Raw genomic sequence first — 19074 nt, forward strand, 5'->3', positions numbered from 1 at the left:
AAACATACAGTTGGCTAAATGACACATGAAAATATGTTCAGAGTTATAAATTATTAGGAAAGTCATAAACCAAAAATGAGACAAGACCTCACAATTGTCAGAAAGCTCTCAACAAAAAGAAAATATATATATGTTGGTGAGATTGTGGAGAAAAAGGAACACCGTGCACACTGTTGATAGGAATGCAAAATATTGATTCCATTGCATATATACATCAAATTTTCATCATCCATTTTTCTGTCAAGGGATGTCGAGTTTGTAGGCCCCTGTCTGAATGCTCTAGGGAATAAGCCCATGGGCTGAACTGATAAATAAGCTGCGAGGAATTCACATATCCAGGCTGGATGAGAAATGGCCTACTCAATGTATCCAGTATGGATGACTGGATAGCCAATGCTGGGTAAGATCCTCAGAGGAGGACAACCTAAGTCAGGCAAAGCCGGCTGGATAAGAGGTGGCCTACTTAATGAAGTTCCATGATGAACTTTAAAACAATCCTTGATCATTTAACATCCTGCACTTACTGCAGGAGCATGGGGACATAAATAGCTTAAGATTATTATCATTGTTATAACTTAGATGATATGTGAGTCATTGTGCAAGTCCTATATAAACCCTTCTTCTAAGAATCAATAAACAGAGAACTGCTTCGCTTCTCTCCACACAGTGTTTGTGTGTAAATGATATCGTGCCAGTGACAGGATTAATTTAATTTGTTGGGAGTATCATAAAAGGATGTTGCATTGTATACAATACACTTTCTGCACCTTTTGAGACGATTGTGAGTTTTATTTCTCATTCTATTAGTGTGGCATGTCACCTTTATTGATTTGAATATTTTGAAGTATTGTTAAACCAAGGGATAATTCCCTTTACTTATGTATGTGTATGATACATTAAATGTGTTGTTGAATTCATTTTGCTTGTTTTTTGTTGAGAATTTTGGCACATATGTTCATCAGGGATAATATTGTATATATTACATCTAATGTCCTTTCTAGCATTTTAGTGCAAATAAAGCTCACATTATAAAACATGTTTGGAATCTTTCACACCCTTCAAATTCTGGGATGATTTGGGGAAGAATTGGTGATATTTGATTTCAAATATATGACAGAATTCACCAGTAAATTAGTCTTGTAAATTTTTTCTGCTTTGGGAAGTTGGGATTATTGATTTACTCAAACACTCTTTTGCTCTATTTTACTTTCTAATTTCTTCTTGATTCAGGATTGGAAGACATGTTTCTGGGAATTTGTCTTTTGTTCTAAGTCATTCAAATCGTTGACTAGTGGTAATTTCTTTTGATGCTTTGCATCTCTACAACATCAGTGGTAATATCTTCTCTTTAATTTCTAATTTTATTTGAGTCTTTATTTTCTTAGCCAACCTAAAATTTGTCCAGTTTATGTTGAAAAGAAACAGACTTAGGTATTTTCTTTTTTATCTTTTCAATTGTTTCTGTTGTTATTTGTCTTACTCCCATTCATTCAATTTTCTTCTTTATTCTTTCTGTTGTTTCCTAGATTCTTGAGATGTAAAGTTAAGTATTGTGTATCTTTGTATATCATTTATTATTATATATTTTTATTTATTTATTATTTATTTATTTATTTATTTACATATTTTTTCATTTATTTATCATTGAATTACTGCCATTTACAATGTGTCAATCTGTGGTGTATAACACAGTGTCCCGTACATGCATATAATTGAGTGCCTATTAAACATTACCTCACGATATTTAAATTATTGCCCTGTGTCTTACAGGAGAAATTTTGAAAAAAATCTATTTTTATATATAGTGGATAACATTTTTAAATCTACAGCTCCCAAATATATCCTCTCACAGCCCCTTTTCACAGTAATCATAAAATTGTTTAGTAGATCTGCAAGTGTGTTTCAGTTTTGTAGATGAAATCATAGTGTTCTCACCCAAATATTTTCTAAGGTTCCACATATGTCATGTCTTGTATTATTTTTCTTTCTCTTTCTGTCTAACTTCAATTAGGATGACACTTTTTGGGAACATCCATTTTGCTGGAAAAGTCATTGTTTTATCATTTTTCATTGCAGAATATTATTCCATTGTATAAATATGACATAATTTCTGAATACTGTCATCTGTTTTTGGGAATTATGTTGCTTCCATGTCGTGGCTGTTGTTTATAGCACTGTGAAGAACATTGCGGCGCAGGTATCTTTTTGAATTAGGGTTCCCTTTGATATATACCCAGAAGTGGAATTGCTGGATCGTATCTTAAGTCTATTTTCAGTCTTTTGAGGAATCCCCATCCTGGTTTCCACAATGACTGCACCAAACTACATTCCTTCCAAAAGTGTAGGAGGGTTCACTTTCTCCACAGCTACCCCAGCATTTAAAGTTTGTGGACTTTTGAATGATGGCCATTGTGACTATTGTGAGGTGATACTTCATTATAGTTTTGAATAACCCTTCTCTGATTATGATAGTGAGCAATTTTCTTTTTCATATTTGTATGTGGCATTTGTGTGTCTCTATTGGAGAATGGCTTGTTTAGGGCTTCTGCCCATTTTCAGATTGGGTTTCTTGTTTTTATTTTTTTATTACTATTAGGATGTATGAAGTCTTTATATTTTAGAAATTAAGACTTTGTCAGTTGCATCACTTCTAAATATTTTCTTTAATCCTGTTGTTTGTCATTTTGCATTTTTTATGGTTCCCTTTGCTGTGCAAAAGCTTATAAGTTTAATTAGGTCCCATTTATTAATTTTGCTCTTACATCAATTACATAGGTAGGTTCTTCTAGGAGATCATTGCTGAGATTTATCTCAGAGTGTATTGCCTATGTTTTCTTCTAGGAGTTTAACTGTGTCTTGCCTTTCATTTAAGTCTTCAAGCCATTTTGAGTTTATTCTTGTGTATGGAGTGGTGGAGTGTTCTAACTCCATTGCTCTGCATGCTGCTATCCAGTTTTCCCAATGCCAGTTGGTGAAGGGATCATCATTCTTTGTCATTTTCCTTTCTACTCTGTCAAAGATTAATTGAACATAGGCCTGTAGATTTCTTCCTAGGCCCTCTATTCTGTTCCATTGGTCCATATGCCTATTTCTATATCAATGTCATGTCATTTTGATTATTATAACTCTGCAATACTCTATGGAGACCTGGTGGTTAATTCTTCCAGCCTCTTTCTTTTTCTTTAATATTGCTTTGGAAATTATGGATCTTTTATGACTCTATGTAAATCTTAGCATCATTTGTTTCAGTCCTTAAAAGAAATGTTTTGCATAATTTGATAGGAAATCACATTAAGTCTGTGGACTGCCTTGGGCATTGTGACCATTTTAACCATAATGTTTATTCCATTACAAGACCATTGGGTATCTTTTCAATACTTCAAATGTTTTTTGATTTCTTCAATCAATCTTTTCTAGTTCTCCATGTATAATTCATTCACCTCTCTGGTCATATTTATTCTTAAGCATTTTATTATTTTCAGTGCAGTTATTAAAGCGGTTGTTTCTACACTTTGTTTTCCTGTTGATTCAATGGTAGTGTAAAGAAATCAAATTGGTATTTGACCTTACTCTGGGTACATTGCCCTGTTCCTTTTTTAGCCTTAGTAAATTTTTGTGAAGCTTTTATATTTTTCTATATATAGTGTCATGTGTGCATATTGTGAAAATTTACCTCTTCTTTTCCAGTCTGAACATTTAATTTCTTTTTCTTGCCTGATCGTTGTGGCTAGGAATTCCAAGACTATATTGAATTGAAATTGTGAGAATGGGAAACTTTGTCTTGTCTCAGGATTTTGTGGGAAGGTTTCAGTTTTTCACAATTGAGTATTTTGCTGGCTATATATTTGTCATAATTAGCTTTTATTATGTTGAGATATGGTCCCTCTATTCCCACTGTGATAAGAACTTTTATTGCAAATAGATGTTAAATTTTATCAAATGCTTTCTCTGCATCTACTGAGATGCTCATGTGGTTTTTTGTCCTCTCTGTTGTTGATATGGTGTATCACAATTGATTGATTGATTTACGTATGATAAACCATCATTTTTTTCCTGGGATGAACCTAAGTTGACTACGGTGTATAATCTTTTTTTACATGCTGTTGGATTCAGTATGTAATAATTTCTTAAGGACATTTACATTTATGTTTATCAATGATATTTGCCTATAGATTTCTCTTGGGGCAGTGTCTTTGTCTGGTTTTGGTATCAGATTGAAGTTGGCCTTACAGTGTGAGTTTGGGAATACTCTCTCTATATCAATCTTTTGGAAGAGTTTGAGGAGGACTGATATGTATTATTCTTTGTATGTTTGTTCCAATTCCGAAGTGAAGCTATTTGGGTCTGAATTTGTTTGCAGAGATTTTTTATTTTATTGATAATTTTTTTCGATTTCTGGTGATCGGACTGTTCAAATGGTTAATTTCTTCTTGATGCAATATAGGTGGGCTGAATATTTCCAAAAACTTCTCCATTATTTCCTGGTTATCCAGTTTGTTTCCATACATTTGCTCATGGTATTCACTTATGATATTATGCAAATTTGTTGTACACGTTTTAGTTTCTCCATTTTCATTTATTATGTTAATTGTGTTCTCTCTCTTTTTTTGTTGGTGGGTCTGTCCAGAGTTTTGTCAATTTTGTTTGCTATTTCAAAAAATAGTTTGATTGATTTTTTCTATTTTCTAATCTGTAATTCAATTTTTCTTCCTTGATCTTTCTTATTTCCCACTTTGTGCTGACCTTTGGCTTTTTTTAATCTTCTTTTCATGATTAGTTTACATAGAACGTAAGATTATTTATTTGTAATTGCTGTTCTACATTGAAGAGGGCCGTGTCACTTTCAACTTCCCTCTTAAGCCAGCTTTAACTGTTTTCCATAGACTTTGTGTAGTGTTTTGTCATAATTGTCAAGATATTTTTTAATTACTTCTTTTCCTTCATCACCTCCCAGCCTTGGAATAGAATCACATTTTTTAATGTACATGTTTTCATATTTTCTCACAATTTTTCAGTGATAGAATTCTAGTTTCATGGTATTATACTCAGAAAAGTTGCCTAAAATAATTTTTATCTTCTTAAATTTGTTGACGCTTTTTCTTTGCCTGAGTCAATCCTAGAAAATGTACCATCTGCACTGGAAAAGAATGTATATACTGTTTTGGGAAGTAGTACTTCTACATTCATAACCTGGGTTGGGATGGTTTGGTTTGAGGCACAGGATGCACAACAGCTCTGTGGTTGTCTTCATGCATCCGGGCCACAAGGATGAGAGGACAAGGAAGAGTGGTCAAAGTCCACAGCATGAGAAAATGAAGCATTCCTCTCAGCATTATATCCCAAAAGCAGATGCTACATTTTGGATGGCACAGAAATGGTACGGCACAAAGGACACCAAGGTCGGTCTGCGGGATCATTCCAGCAGGCACTGATATATGACATCCATAGGTATGTTTCCACTGGTGTTTCTGTAGACAGACAAGCTCTGGGAAGAACTAGTTTCATTGGGACATTCCCATGGAACTAGAGAGCAAAAGCACACTCTCAGTTTGCTGTTTTGGTAACACTCCAAAATGAAATAGAGCCGAATGCAGAGCTGAGAAGCTTTAGAAGCTTTAATTCCACAAGAGGAAGTGTCCTGTGCACTTTCAGAATTGAGAGATCAGCATAATAAATGTGTGGTTATGCTAATCGAAATAGTATGGGGTGTTAATCACAAACAAAGGAAACAACAGCAATTGGAAATATGCCAGACAACACACACAGGAACAGGACATGGCATCAATGTCTAGGAGAAATTGTCCTCACAGAAATCCCATGGAATTGCGTAGTGCCAAGAGTCTAAAATTTTCACTTAACAAAACATAGAATTCTGCATTAGATACCTGATATTACCTGACCAGTACAGATGAAGAAGTACAGTAAAAGAAACAGGAAGTACCATTTTCAGTTCCAAAGAGAATGAAGGCACAAAAGATAAGCTTTCAAACAACTAGACTGCAAAACGCTACCAGAGCAAGTATTGAAAACAGAGGTGAGGGAAACACTGAAGAACAACAGGGTCTCAGAATCACAAAAGGCAGAATACCAGAAAAGGGGAAGAGAAAGTCTCAAGACGAGCCAAAAACTATCAGAAAACTCAGTGGATGAGATAATATCAGGGCTAAAATTCAGTCCTAAGCAGACTAGATAATGCAAAGGGATGCGTGAATGTCTGTGAAGACAGGGGAACAGAAATCCCTCGGTCACAAGCACACATAGAAAAGCAAGTGCAAACCAATGAACACATTGCTGTTGAATCCTGGGTAAGAAAAGGCATGAAAGACAAGGAGTCATAAGAGTCCCAGATGGAAAAGCAAGAGATAAAGAGAAAAAAATATCTGAAAAGATATCTGAAAAAAAAATTTGACTGAAACTTGCTTAAAGCCAAGAAAGAATCATCTATTCAGATTCAGGAAGTACACAGTGTCCAAAGGAGGTGGAATCCCAATAGAACTACCAGCAGCGGTATGATTCATATCAACAGAGTTCACGAGCACCCCAGTGATTAAAATTGCACCTGGAGGAAAACAACATAGTCACCAGAGTACATCCAGAGGGGTTTCAGCTGATATATTGGCAGCAATATTGTAGGACATGGAGGAGTGCCAGGACATAGACCATATCCTGAATGGCAAAATGCTGCCATCTCTGGTAGCCTATGACACATGACCCCCATTTCTAATAATGGCAGAGATAGAGAATTCCACAGACCGGCAAATCTTAAAAGAATTCAGCAGTTCGAAACTTTTCCTAAAAGAAAGGTTGAGAATATTCCCCTGAATAGAAAAGCAGCAAGATGAAATGGAAAAGAAGCAAACCATTATTGGAAATGCAAGAAGAGCTTGAGTGGCAAAGAAGAAACAATAAGGCAAGGAGGACATCAAAACCCTAATGATGGGAGAGGGAAGCAGGAAATCCTAGGTGATTGGAAGCACTTTCTTAAGTGAATCAGCTTATATGACTCTCTCTTTGAAGCGAACGGAGAGATGAATGGCATGACATTTTGCTAAACAAACGAGAAGCAGGCCAACAAAGAATCAAACAGACAAACAAGTAACAAAAGGGTACGGTTGACTGACATATACCAAGGGAACCATGATTATTCAAAAGAAAATACTCAAGGTGATGTGAAGGATCATTTAGCACGCATCGACCTAGTATCGCGGCTTGCATATATTCAACACACTTGTTTTTGTAAATCGAAGGCGTGCATTTCTATTCATAAATATTGATTCATAAGAGCATATTGTGACCTAAACCAAATGCCGATTTGGTATCAGATGGATTCCTAGTCAGTGATATATACTTGCAAGTCTTCCAACAGGATGAATGAATGCCATATTATACCCTACATAGAGAAGAAATGGCATAAGCCTATAACAAAGACAAGTAGCTCTGCAAAAGTGTACCAAGAGCAAAAGGGATAGACATTAAAGTGCACATTGTTGTTGGTTTCATCTCTTGGAGTTTCAGCCCCAATGAAAGCAATGGATCCATGTCCTGAGATTGTGGGGGTTTCAGCAGAAATCAACCAACGTATATGTATCCCGGATGTACGGGTATTACAGGAACATAAGATTCTTTATTGGGTCTCTGTGTACTGTGAAGTGTAAGAAAGTTAAAAGACGTGTGGAACCATCAACTGAAAATGGACACACTTCCCTCCTTTGGTATTGTGCACACAAATCAGAACAAAAGGATACAGGGGAGAACAAAGGCCCATGGGACGCTAGTGGGTAGAATCACATTTGCCTTAGGAACCTCTCGTCGGATGCAGCCACTCCCCTAACACTGACAAGAGGCAGCAGGCTTTGGGGGTGGCAGTTAGCGGTTGGATTCCAGGTGGAATGTTGGTGTGTACCGCGAGGCTTGTTGTGGCTGGTGGATCCTAGGTAACCGGGCAGAGTTCTGTGGGTGGATCAGTGTGATGGAGGGGCTGCCGCCCTCTGTGGAGCATGGCTTAGTTCTTTCGTCTGGGAAGCTGTGTAAGTTCGAGATTCTGCTGCTCTTCCCCTAAGACCTGAGTTCACGGGTAAGTTTCCAGAACCTGAAAGGCAGACAGTGGAAGATCAGCCTATCATCAGCTTACTGGTAAGGCTCCAAAGTACTTTCAGACTTGCCCAGTCATGTTGAAGTTGACTTTATGGGAGAAACGAAGAGAAGCTGGCCAAAAAGCTGGCTGCACGGACTGAGGAGAGATGCGAACACACTGAATAGAAATATTCTGCTACAATGGAGAATACTGGCCTGGAGACAGCTGTAGACAATACCAGGATCGAAAGACATTAATGAGACATATTGAACCTTGCTGATACTGGCAGAAACATACAGAGTGCCAACGTGGACTTGAGGAAGTTCATCAATTCTCTGCTCCAAGAACGGGTCCAAGATGCCTGACGTCTAAAAGAGAAGAGATGGCAGAGATGATCAAAACGCTCATGTTCTTGGAAGAGGTCGTGAGAATCCACACTTCCCAAGGGGCATTTCCAAGCCATTCAGACCAAAATGAACCAAGCCCAGGTAAGCCTTATTCCAGGTTTGGGCCTAGCTAGCAAGCACTTTCTCTTCCCTCCCCTCCACTCAGGCATCCATTTTGAAGGATCAGTACCTGACCTGCAATGAGCCAGTAAGAGAAATGCAAGCCCCTCCTAGAATCAGAGTTCCTCCTGCTTCACACTCTGTGAACAACAGTGAACTCCTTAAAGGTCAAATAGTCTCGACTGAAATAGATAGGAATTGAATACTTAGCTCACACCTAGAAACGATGTCCTTCCTCTAGATTCAGCAAATGCTGGGTTTATGTCTACTCTGGGGTGAAGGGAATGTGGTAAGTGAGGGGAATCTTTGATTGAACTTGAATATGTATTAGGCCTCATATTTTCAAGACAGTATAGGTAAATATTATAAGTCTGATAGTGAGCTGAAATGTAAAATTCGCCAAAGACATTAAAGATTCAGCTTATGTGGACCGTCCTTCACTTGATTCAAGCCCCCGGGGCACTATATCATGGAGGAGCAGACTTGGTTGCGTTAAATGACTTTAACCAACATGATCGGAAGATTAAGCGTTCTCATCACGGATAGAAAAACACCTGGTTCTCAATAGCCTAACATAGCTGCAACAGGGTTCTCAAAACTATAATGCTTCTAGGTGGTTTTGGATTCAAACCTAAATGTATATATTTGGGTTGATTTCTTTTGTATTTTCCTAGAGTGGGATGTTACACCTAGAAATGCCAACACTGGCCAGTAGGAGTCATTGGGAGTAAAGGGCACAACATGCACAAGTGAATCCAATGTTGGGGGTTATTGCTATTTTCCAATAGATATTTCATGTTTCCTGTTAGTTTCGGTGGCTTCAACAGGAAAGAGTTGACATGACTGCCTCAACAGTTTGGACTGCTAGTTTAGATTCTATCTGTCTATGTTTTCCTTGGAGCTGACAAAATGTTACCAAAAATGACAAGTCTCACTTCTAGGTCAATTTAGAAAGTTTCAAAAACTAACTTAATTTCCGTATAACTTCCAAAACATGTAAATCAATTCTATTAAGATTTTTAAAGCCTGCAAATGAGATATCAACACAATGTCAAAACTGGAGTCTTTGGACAATCCCTCCCAACACGGCTATATGGAAACAAATAACAAAACAAAACACATTTCTGTGAACTGTATCTGGAAAGTGTCGATTCATCGATGCCCAGTTGGCAGAGAAGCTGTTCAACCTGCGCTCACTCGTTCCCATGTACACAGAAATGGAAACATCCACTCACACAGCCCTTGGCACAGGACACTTGCAGAAGAGAGGTCTGTTAGTTCCAAAGACAGGATGAGACCACAGAACACCTGGAAGTTGTAGAAGGCAAAGCAGGGAATGGAAGCAAGTGCAGGGTCTGATCCCTGGTGATGGAGCAGCAAAGGTGAAACTCTGTTTATCTTGGACCCACAAATTCAAGCGGACAGGAGACTTGGGATTGAATGTGATGTGCTGAGTGTTAGAAGAGTGCAGAGCAGATGCTTGGATGACAGAATTCAAAGAAACCAGTGCAAAATATACCCACATTTGAATCTGAGACCAAGATCCGAGCTGCCAAATTTGAGGTAGCAGAGGAAACGGTCAGTGAGGGATAGGGCTACAGATGACGGCACACGCTGAATCTCAGGGATCTGGAGTGCGTTGTGGGATGTGGTGGGTTGAATCAAGAGAGCAAACCAAACTGTGTACCAATGATAAAACAACCACACTGGCCGCGCGGTTGAGATTACCGATATGTCCCATGGCCACACCCAGTGCATCTGCAGGACCAGGGACCAATTGGGCATTTTGCCAATAGAGCACGTGTGGGGCTGAATCAGAGCTATCGTGCATCTGGTCTGAGGGATCCAGGGGGCCTTGGGTTTGAAATCAGAATAAAAAGCCTTAGGATCTGCTACATTCATAACCTGGGCTGGGATTATGGTTTGGTTTGAGGCACAGGGTTTGCAACAGCTCTGTGTATTCCTTCGTGCACAGGTGCCACAAGGATGAGAGAACAAAGAAGAGTGGTCCAAGTGCACAGCGTGAGAAGAGGAAGCATTTCCTTCATCATTATCTCCCAAAAGCCGATTCTACATTTTCGATGGCACCGGAACGGTACGGCACCGAGGACACCAAGGTAAGTCTGTGGGATCATTCCAGCAGGCCCTGATGTGTGACAACCATAGATCTGCTTCCAATGGTGTTTCTGTAAACAGAGAATCTGTGGGAAGAACTGGTTTAATTGGGATATTCCCGTGGCACTACAAAGCACAAACGGACTCTCAGTTGGCTGTTTTGGAAACACTCCAAAATGACACAGAACAGAATGCAGAGCTGAGAACCTTTAGAAGTTTCATTTCCACAAGAGGAAGTGTCCTGTGCACTTTCAGAAATTTAAGATAAGCATAAACAAAATGAGGGTATGCTAATCGAAACAGTATGGGGTGTTCATCACAACAAAGGAAACATCAGCAATTGGAGGTGTACCAGACAACACACACAGGAACAGGACATGGCATCAATGTCTAGGAGAAATAGTCCTCACAGTAATCCCATGGAATTGCGTAGAGGAAAGAGTCTAAAGTTTTCCCATAACAAAGCCATAGAAGTCTACATTAGATACCTGATATTACCAGAGCAGTAGAGACGAAGAAGTACAGTAAAAGAAGAAGGAAGTACCATTTTCAGTTCCACAGAGATTGAAGGCCAAAAAGATAAACTTTCAAACAACTAGACTGCAAAATGCAATCCAGAGCAATTATTGAAAAGGGAGGTGAGGGAAACCCTGAAGAACAACAGTGTCTCAGAATCACGAAAGGCAGAATACCAGAAAAGGGGAAGAGAAAGTCGAAAGACGAGCCAAATAATATCAGCAAACTCAATGGATGAGATAATATCAGGGGTAAAATTCAGTCCTAAGCACAATAGATAATGCAGAGGGACGCGTGAATGACTGTGAAGACAGGGTAACAGAAATCTCTCGTTCACAAGCACACATAGGAAAGCAAGTGCAAACCAATGAACACAATGCTGTTGAATCCTGGGGTAAGATAAGGCATGAAAAACTAGAATTCGTAAGAGTCTCAGATGGAAAAGCAAGAGAGAAAGAAACACAAAATGTCTGAAAAGTGATCTGTAGAATAATCAGACTGAAACTTGTTGAAAGCCAAGAGAGAATCATTTATGCGATTTCAGGAAGTACACAGCGTTCAAAGGAGGTGGAATCCCAATAGACCTACCAGCAGCTGTAGGAGTCAAATCAACAAAGTTCATGAGCATTCCAGTGATTTAAAATGCGCCTGGAGGAAAACAACATAGTCACAAGAGAACCTCCAGAGGGGTTTCAGCTGATATCTCGGCAGAAATATTGCAGGACAGGGAGGAGTGCCAGGACACAGACCATATCCTGAATGGCCAAATGCTGACATCTAGGGTAGCCTAGGCCACATGACCGCCATTTCTAATAACGGCAGAGCTAGAGAATTCCACAGACCGGCCAATCTTAAAAGAATTCAGCAGTTCGAACCTTATCCTAAAAGAAAGGTTGAGAATTCTCCCCTGAATAGAAAAGCAGCAAGATGAAATGGAAAGAAGAAAACCATTACTGGAAATGCAAGAAGAGCATGAGTGGCAAAAAGAAACAAGAAGAAGGCAAGGAGGATATCAAAACCCTAAAGACGGGAGAGGGAAGCAGGAAATCCTAGGTGATTGGAAGCACTGTCTTAAGTGAATCAGCTTATATGACTCTCTGTTGGAAGCGAACGGAGAGATGCATGGCCTGACGTGATTGCAAAACAAACGAGAAGCAGACCAACAAAGAATAAAACCAACAAACAAGCACCCAAAGGGTACGGTTGGCTGACAGATACCAAGGGAACCATGATTATTCAAAAGAAAATACTCAAGGTGATGTCAAGGATCATTCAGCCCGCATCGAACCAGTATCGCGGCTTGAATGTACTCAGCACACTTGTATTCGGAAATCAGAGGCGTGCATTCATATTCGTAAATATTGATTCATAAGAGCATATAGTGACCTACCCAAATGCCGATTTGGAGTCAAATGGATTCCTAGTCCGTGATATAGACTTGCAAGTCTTCCAACAGGATGAATGAACGCCATATTCTACCCTACGTCGAGAAGAAATGGCATAAGCCTATCACAAAGACAAGTAGCTCTGCAAAAGTGTACTAAGTGCAAAAGAGACAGACAGCAAAGTGCACATTGGGGTTGGTTTCATTTCTAGGAAATTCAGCCCCCATGAAACCAATGGATCCATGTCCTGAGAATGCGGGGGTTTCAGCAGAAATCAACCGACGGATATGTATTCCGGGTGTCCGGATATTACAGAAAAAATAGTTTCCTGTAGTGGGTCTCTGTGTACTGTGAACTGTTAGACAGTTTAAAGACGTGTGAAAACATCAACTGAAAATGGACACACTTCCCTCCGTTGGTACTGTGCATAGAGATCTTAACAAAAGAGAAGAGGGAAGAACAAAGGCCCATGGGACGCTAGTGGGTAGAATCACATTTACCTTAGGAACCTCTCGTCGGGTGCAGCCCCTCCCCCAACACTGACAAGATGCAGCAGCCATTGGGGATGGCAGTTAGCGGTTGGATTCCAGGTGGAATGTTGGTGTGTACCGCGAGGCTTGTTGTGGCTGGTGGATCCTAGGTAACCGGGCAGAGTTCTGTGGGTGGATCAGTGTGATGGAGGGGCTGCCGCCCTCTGTGGAGCTTGGCTTAGGTCTTAGGTCCGGGAAGCTGTGTCAGTTCAAGATATTGCTGCTGCCCAAAGACCTGAGTTCACGGGTTAGTTTCCAGAACCTGAAAGGGCAGACAGTGGAAGATCTGCCTGTCATCAGCTTACTGGTGAGGCTCCGAGGTACTGTCAGAATTGCCCAGTCCTGTTGAAGTCGACTTTAGGGGAGACACGAAGAGAAGCTGGCCGAAAAGCTGGCTGAACGGATTGAGGAGAGATGCGAACACATTGATGAGAGATGTTGTGCTACAGTGGAGAATACTGGCCTGGAGACAGCTGTAGAGGATACCAGGCTCGAAAGATTTTCATGAGACATATTGAACCTCGCTGATCCTGGCAGAAACCTACGGAGTGCCAACGTGGACTTGAGGAAGTTCCTCGATTCTCTGCTCCAAGAACGGGTCCAAGATCCCTGACGTCTGCAAAAGAAGAGATGGCAGAGATGATCAAAATGCTCATGTTCTTGGAAGAGGTCGTGAGAATCCACACGTCCCAAGGGTCATTTCCAAGCCCTAGAGACCAAAATGCACCAAGCCCAGGTAAGCCTTTTCCCAGGTTGGGGCCTAGCTATCAAGCACTTGCCCTTCCCTCACCTCTACTCAGGCATCCATCAGAAGGATCAGAACCTGAGCTGCAATGAAGCCAGTACGAGAATGGCAAGCCCCTCCTAGAACCAGAGTTCCTCTAGCTTCACACTCTATGAACAACAGTGATCTCCTTAAAGGTCAAATACCCTCGACTGAAATATATAGGGATTGAATACTTAACTCCCACAAAGAAACGATGGCCTTCCACTAGATTCCGCAATTGCTGGGTTTATGTCTTCTCTGGGGTGAAGGGAGTGTGGTAAGTGAGGGGAATCTTTGACTGAACTTGAATATGTATTAGGCCTCAGTTTTTCAAGACAGTCTAGGTAAATATTAGAATCAGATAGTGAACTGAACTGTAAAAGTCGCCAATGACATTAAAGACACAGCTATGTGGACATTCTTTCACTTGAGTCAAGCCCCCAGGGGCACTATATCATGTGGTGCAGACTTGGTTGCGTTCAATTGCTTTACCCAACATGATCGGATGATTAAAGTATCTCATCACTGATAGGAGAACACCTGGTACTCAATAGCCTGGCATAGCTGCAGCAGGGTTCCCTGAGCTACAATGCCTCTAGTTGCTTTTGGATTCAAACCTAAATGTATTTATTTGGTTTGTTTTCACTTGTATTTTCCTAGAGAGGGATGTTACCCCTAGAAATGCCAACATTGGCCAGTAGGTGTCATTGGGAGTAAAGTGCACCACATGCACAAGTATATCCAAGGTTGGGGTTATTTCATATTTCCAATAGTTATTTCATGGTTCCTGTTGGGTTCAGAGGCTTCAACCGTAAAGAGCTGACATGACCCCTTTAACAGTTTGGAATGCTAGTTTGCATTCTATCTGTCTAGGTTTTCCGTAGAGCTGACAAAATGTTAGAAAATTGACAAGTCTGGCTTCTAGGTCGATTGAGTGTGTTTCAAAAAGTAACTTCATTTTCGTATAACTCCTAAAACATGTAAATGAATTCTGCTAAACTTCTTAAAGACAGCAAATGAGATATGAACACAATGTCAAAAAAGGGGTCTTCGGAAAATCCCTCCCACCACGGCTGTATAGAAACAAAGAGCTAAGCAAATATCACATTTCTGTGAAATGTATCTGGATAGTGTAGATTCATCGATGCCCAGGTGGCAGAGAAGAAGTGCAACCTGCACTCACTCGCTCCCATGAACAGAGGAATGGAAACACCAACTCACCCAGCATTTGGCACAGGATACTGGCCGAAGAGAGGTCTGTTATTTCCAAAGACAGGATGAGGCCTCAGGACACCTGGAAGCAGGAGAAGGCAAAGCAGGGAATGGAAACCAGTGCAGGGTCTGACCCCTGGTAATGGAGCAGCAAGGGTGAACTGTGTTTAATTTGGACGCACACTCTCAAGCGGACAGGAGACATGGGATTGAAGGTGATGTGCTGAGATTTACAAGAGTGCACAGCAGATGCTTGGCTGACAGGACTCCAAAACCAGCGCAAAATATCCCCACAGTTGATTCGGAGTCCAAGATCCCAGCTGCCACATTTGAGGTAGCAGAGGCAATGGTCAGTGAGGGATAGGGCTACGGATGATGGCACACGCTGAGTCTCAGGGATCTGGAGTGCACTGTGGGATGTGGTGGGTCGAATCAAGAGAGCAAACCGAACTGTGTACAAATGATAAAGCAACCACACTGGTCGCGCGGTTGAGATTACTGATATGGCCCATGGCCACACACAGTACATTTGCAGGACCAGGGACCAATTGGGCATTTTGCCAATAGAGCACGTGTGGGGCTGAATCAGAGCTATCGTGCATCTGGTCTGAGTGGTCCAGGGGGCCTTGGTTTTGAAATCAGAATGAAAAGCCTTAGGATCTGCTACATTCATAACCTGGGCTGTGATTATGGTTTGGTTTGAGGCACAGGATGCGCAACACCTCTGTGATTGCTTTCGTGAACACGTGCCACAATGATGAGAGGACAAGGAAGGGTGGTTCAAGACCACAGCATGAGAAGAGGAAGCATTTCCTTCAGCACTACCTCCCAAAAACAGATGCTACATTTTGGATGGCACCGGCACGGTACGGCACCGAGGACACCAAGGTAGGTCTGCGGGATCATTCCAGCAGGCCCTGATATGTGACATCCATAGATATACTTCCACTGGTGTTTCTGTAGACAGAGAAGCTCTGAGAAGAACTGCTTTCATTGGGACATTCCCGAGGCACTACAAATCACAAGCGCACTCTCAGTTTGCTGTTTTGGAAACACTCCAAAATGACATAGAGCAGAATGCAGAGCTGAGAACCTTTAGAAGCTTCATTTCCACAAGAGGAAGTGTCCTGCGCACTTTCAGAATTGTGAGATAAACATAATCAAAATGAAGTTATGCTAATCGAAATAGGATGGGATGTTCATCAAAACTAATGCAACACCAGCAATTGGAGATATACCAGACAACACACACAGGAACACGATATGGCATCAATGTCTAGGAGAAATTGTCCTCAAAGAAATCCCATGGAATTGCGTAGAGCCAAGAGTCTAAAATTTTCACTTAACCAAGCTCTAGAAGTCTACATTAGATACCTGATATTACCTGACCTGTAGAGATGAAGAAGAACAGTAAAAGAAACAGGAAGTACCATTTTCAGTTCCAAAGATTTTGAAGGACCAAAAGATAAGATTTTAAACAACTAGACTGCAAAACGCTATCCAGGCCAGGTGTTGAAATTGGAGGTCAGGGAAACACTGAAAAACAACAGTGTCTCAGAATCACATAAGGCAGAATACCGGGAAAGGGGAAGAGAATGTCTAAAGACGAGCCAAAAAATATCAGGAAACTCAATGGATGTGATAATATCAGGGCTAAAATTTAGTCGTAAGCAGACTAGATAATGCAGAGGGACGCGTGAATGACTGTGAAGACATGGGATCAGAAAAACCTCGGTCAGAAGCAGACATAGGAAAGCAAGTGCAAAGCAATGTAAACATTGCTGTTGAACCCTGGGTTAAGACAGGGCATGAAAGACTAGAATTCATAAGGGTCCCAGATGGAAAAGCAAGAGATAAGGAAACAAAAAATGTCTGAAAGTTTATCTGTAGAAAAATCAGACTGAAACTTCCTGAAAGCCAAGAAAGAATCATGTATGCGAATTCAGGAATTACACAGCATCCAAAGGAGGTGGAATCCCAATAGACCTACCAGCAGCTGTATGATTCAAATCAACAAAGCTCACGAATATCACAGTGATTTAAAATGCACCTGGAGGAAACAACATAGTCACAAGGGAACCTCAAGAGGGGATTCAGCTGATATCTCGGCAGCAATATTGCAGGAGAGGGAGGAGTGCCAGGACACAGACCATATCCTGAATGGCCAAATGCTGCCACCTAGGGGAGCCTATGCCACATGACCGCCATTCCTAATAACGGCAGAGCTAGAAAATTCCACAAACCGGCAAATCTTAAAAGAATTCAGCAGTTCAAAACTTATCCTACAAGAATGGTTGAGAAATCTACCCTGAATAGAAAAGCAGCAAGATGAAATGGAAAGAAGAAACCATTATTGGAAATGCAAGAAGAGCATGAGTGGCAAAGAAGAAACAAGAAGAAGGCAAGGAGGACATCAAAACCCTAAAGATGGGAGAGGGAAGCAGGAAATCATAGGTGATTGGAAGCACTCTCTTAAGTGAATCAGCTTATTTGACTCTCTGTTTCAAGCTTAAGGAGAGATGCATGGCCTGTCGTGTTTGCAATACAAGCGAGAAGCAGACCAACAAAGAATCAAACCAACAAACAAACACCAAAATGGTACGGTTGGCTGATATTTACCAAGGGAACCATGATTATTCAAAAGAAAATACTTAAGGTGATGTCAAGGATCATTCAGCATGCATCGACCCATTATCGCGGCTTGCATGTACTCAGCACACTTGTATTCGGAGGCGTGCATTCATATTCGTAAATTTTGATTCATAAGAACATATCGTGACCTAACCCTAATGCCGATTTGGAATCAAATGGATTCCTAGTCCGTGATGTAGACTTGTATGTCTTCCAACAGGATGAAGGAATGCCATATTCTAGGCTACGTAGAGAAGAATTGTAAGAAGCCTATAACAAAGGCAAGTAGCTCTGCCAAAGTGTACTAAGAGCAAAAGAGACTGACAGCAAAGTGCACATTGGGGTTGGTTTCATTTCTTGGAATTTCAGCCCCCATGAAACCAATGGATCCATGTCCTGAGAGTGCGGGTGTTTCAGCAGAAATCAGGCGACGCATATGTATTCCGGGTGTACGGATATTATAGGAACATAAGTCTCCTTTAGTGGGTCTCTGTGTACTGTGAACTGTTAGAAAGTTTAAAGACGTGTGAAACCATCAACTGAAAAGGGACACACTTCCCTCCATTGGTACTGTGCATAGAGATCTGAACAAAAGGAAAGAGGGAAGAAGAAAGGCCCATGGGACGCTAGTGGGTAGAATCACATTTACCTTAGGAACTTCTCGTCGGATGCAGCCCCTCCCCCAACACTGACAAGATGCAGCAGCCATTGGGGATGGCAGTTAGCGGTTGGATTCCAGGTGGAATGTTGGTGTGTACCGCTTGGCTTGTTGTGGCTGTTGGATCCTAGGTAACCGGGCAGAGTTCTGTGGGTGGATCAGTGTGATGGAGGGGCTGCCGCCCTCTGTGGAGCTTGGCTTAGGTGTTTGGTCCGGGAAGCTGTGTAAGTTCGAGATACTGCTGCTGCCCAAAGACCTGAGGTCACAGGTCAGTTTCCAGAACCTGAAAGGGCAGACAGTGGAAGATCTGCCTGTCATCAGCTTACTGGTGAGGCTCCGAGGTACTTTCAGACTTGCCCAGTCCTGGTGAAGTCAACTTTAGGGGAGACACGAAGAGAAGCTGGCCGAAAAGCTGGCTGAACGGATTGAGGAGAGATGCGAACACATGGATGAGAGATGTTCTGCTACAATGGAGAATACTGGCGTGGAGACAGCTGTAGAGGATACCAGGCTCAAAAGACATTCATGAGACATATTGAACCTCGCTGATACTGGCAGAAACATACGGAGTGCCAACGTGGACTTGAGGAAGTTCCTCAATTCTCTTCTCCAAGAACGGGTCCAAGGTCCCTGACGTCTGCAAGAGAAGAGATGGCAGAGATGATCAAAACGCTCCTGTTC

The 19074-nt window shown here is 41.2% G+C and overlaps 1 long non-coding RNA gene across 1 annotated transcript in view; it reads right to left on the minus strand.

The window, feature by feature from the left end:
- Window positions 1-13601: 13601 nt before the first annotated feature.
- LOC140692850 (uncharacterized) overlaps window positions 13602-19074 on the minus strand; it is a 114792-nt gene continuing 109319 nt past the window's right edge. Inside the window, exon 3 of the long non-coding RNA XR_012068458.1 lies at window positions 13602-13742. This is a non-coding gene — a long non-coding RNA (uncharacterized lncRNA). The remainder of the gene's footprint in view (window positions 13743-19074) is intronic.

The sequence above is a fragment of the Vicugna pacos genome, unplaced genomic scaffold (assembly GCF_048564905.1).
Source record: "Vicugna pacos unplaced genomic scaffold, VicPac4 scaffold_18, whole genome shotgun sequence".
NCBI lineage: Eukaryota > Metazoa > Chordata > Mammalia > Artiodactyla > Camelidae > Vicugna > Vicugna pacos.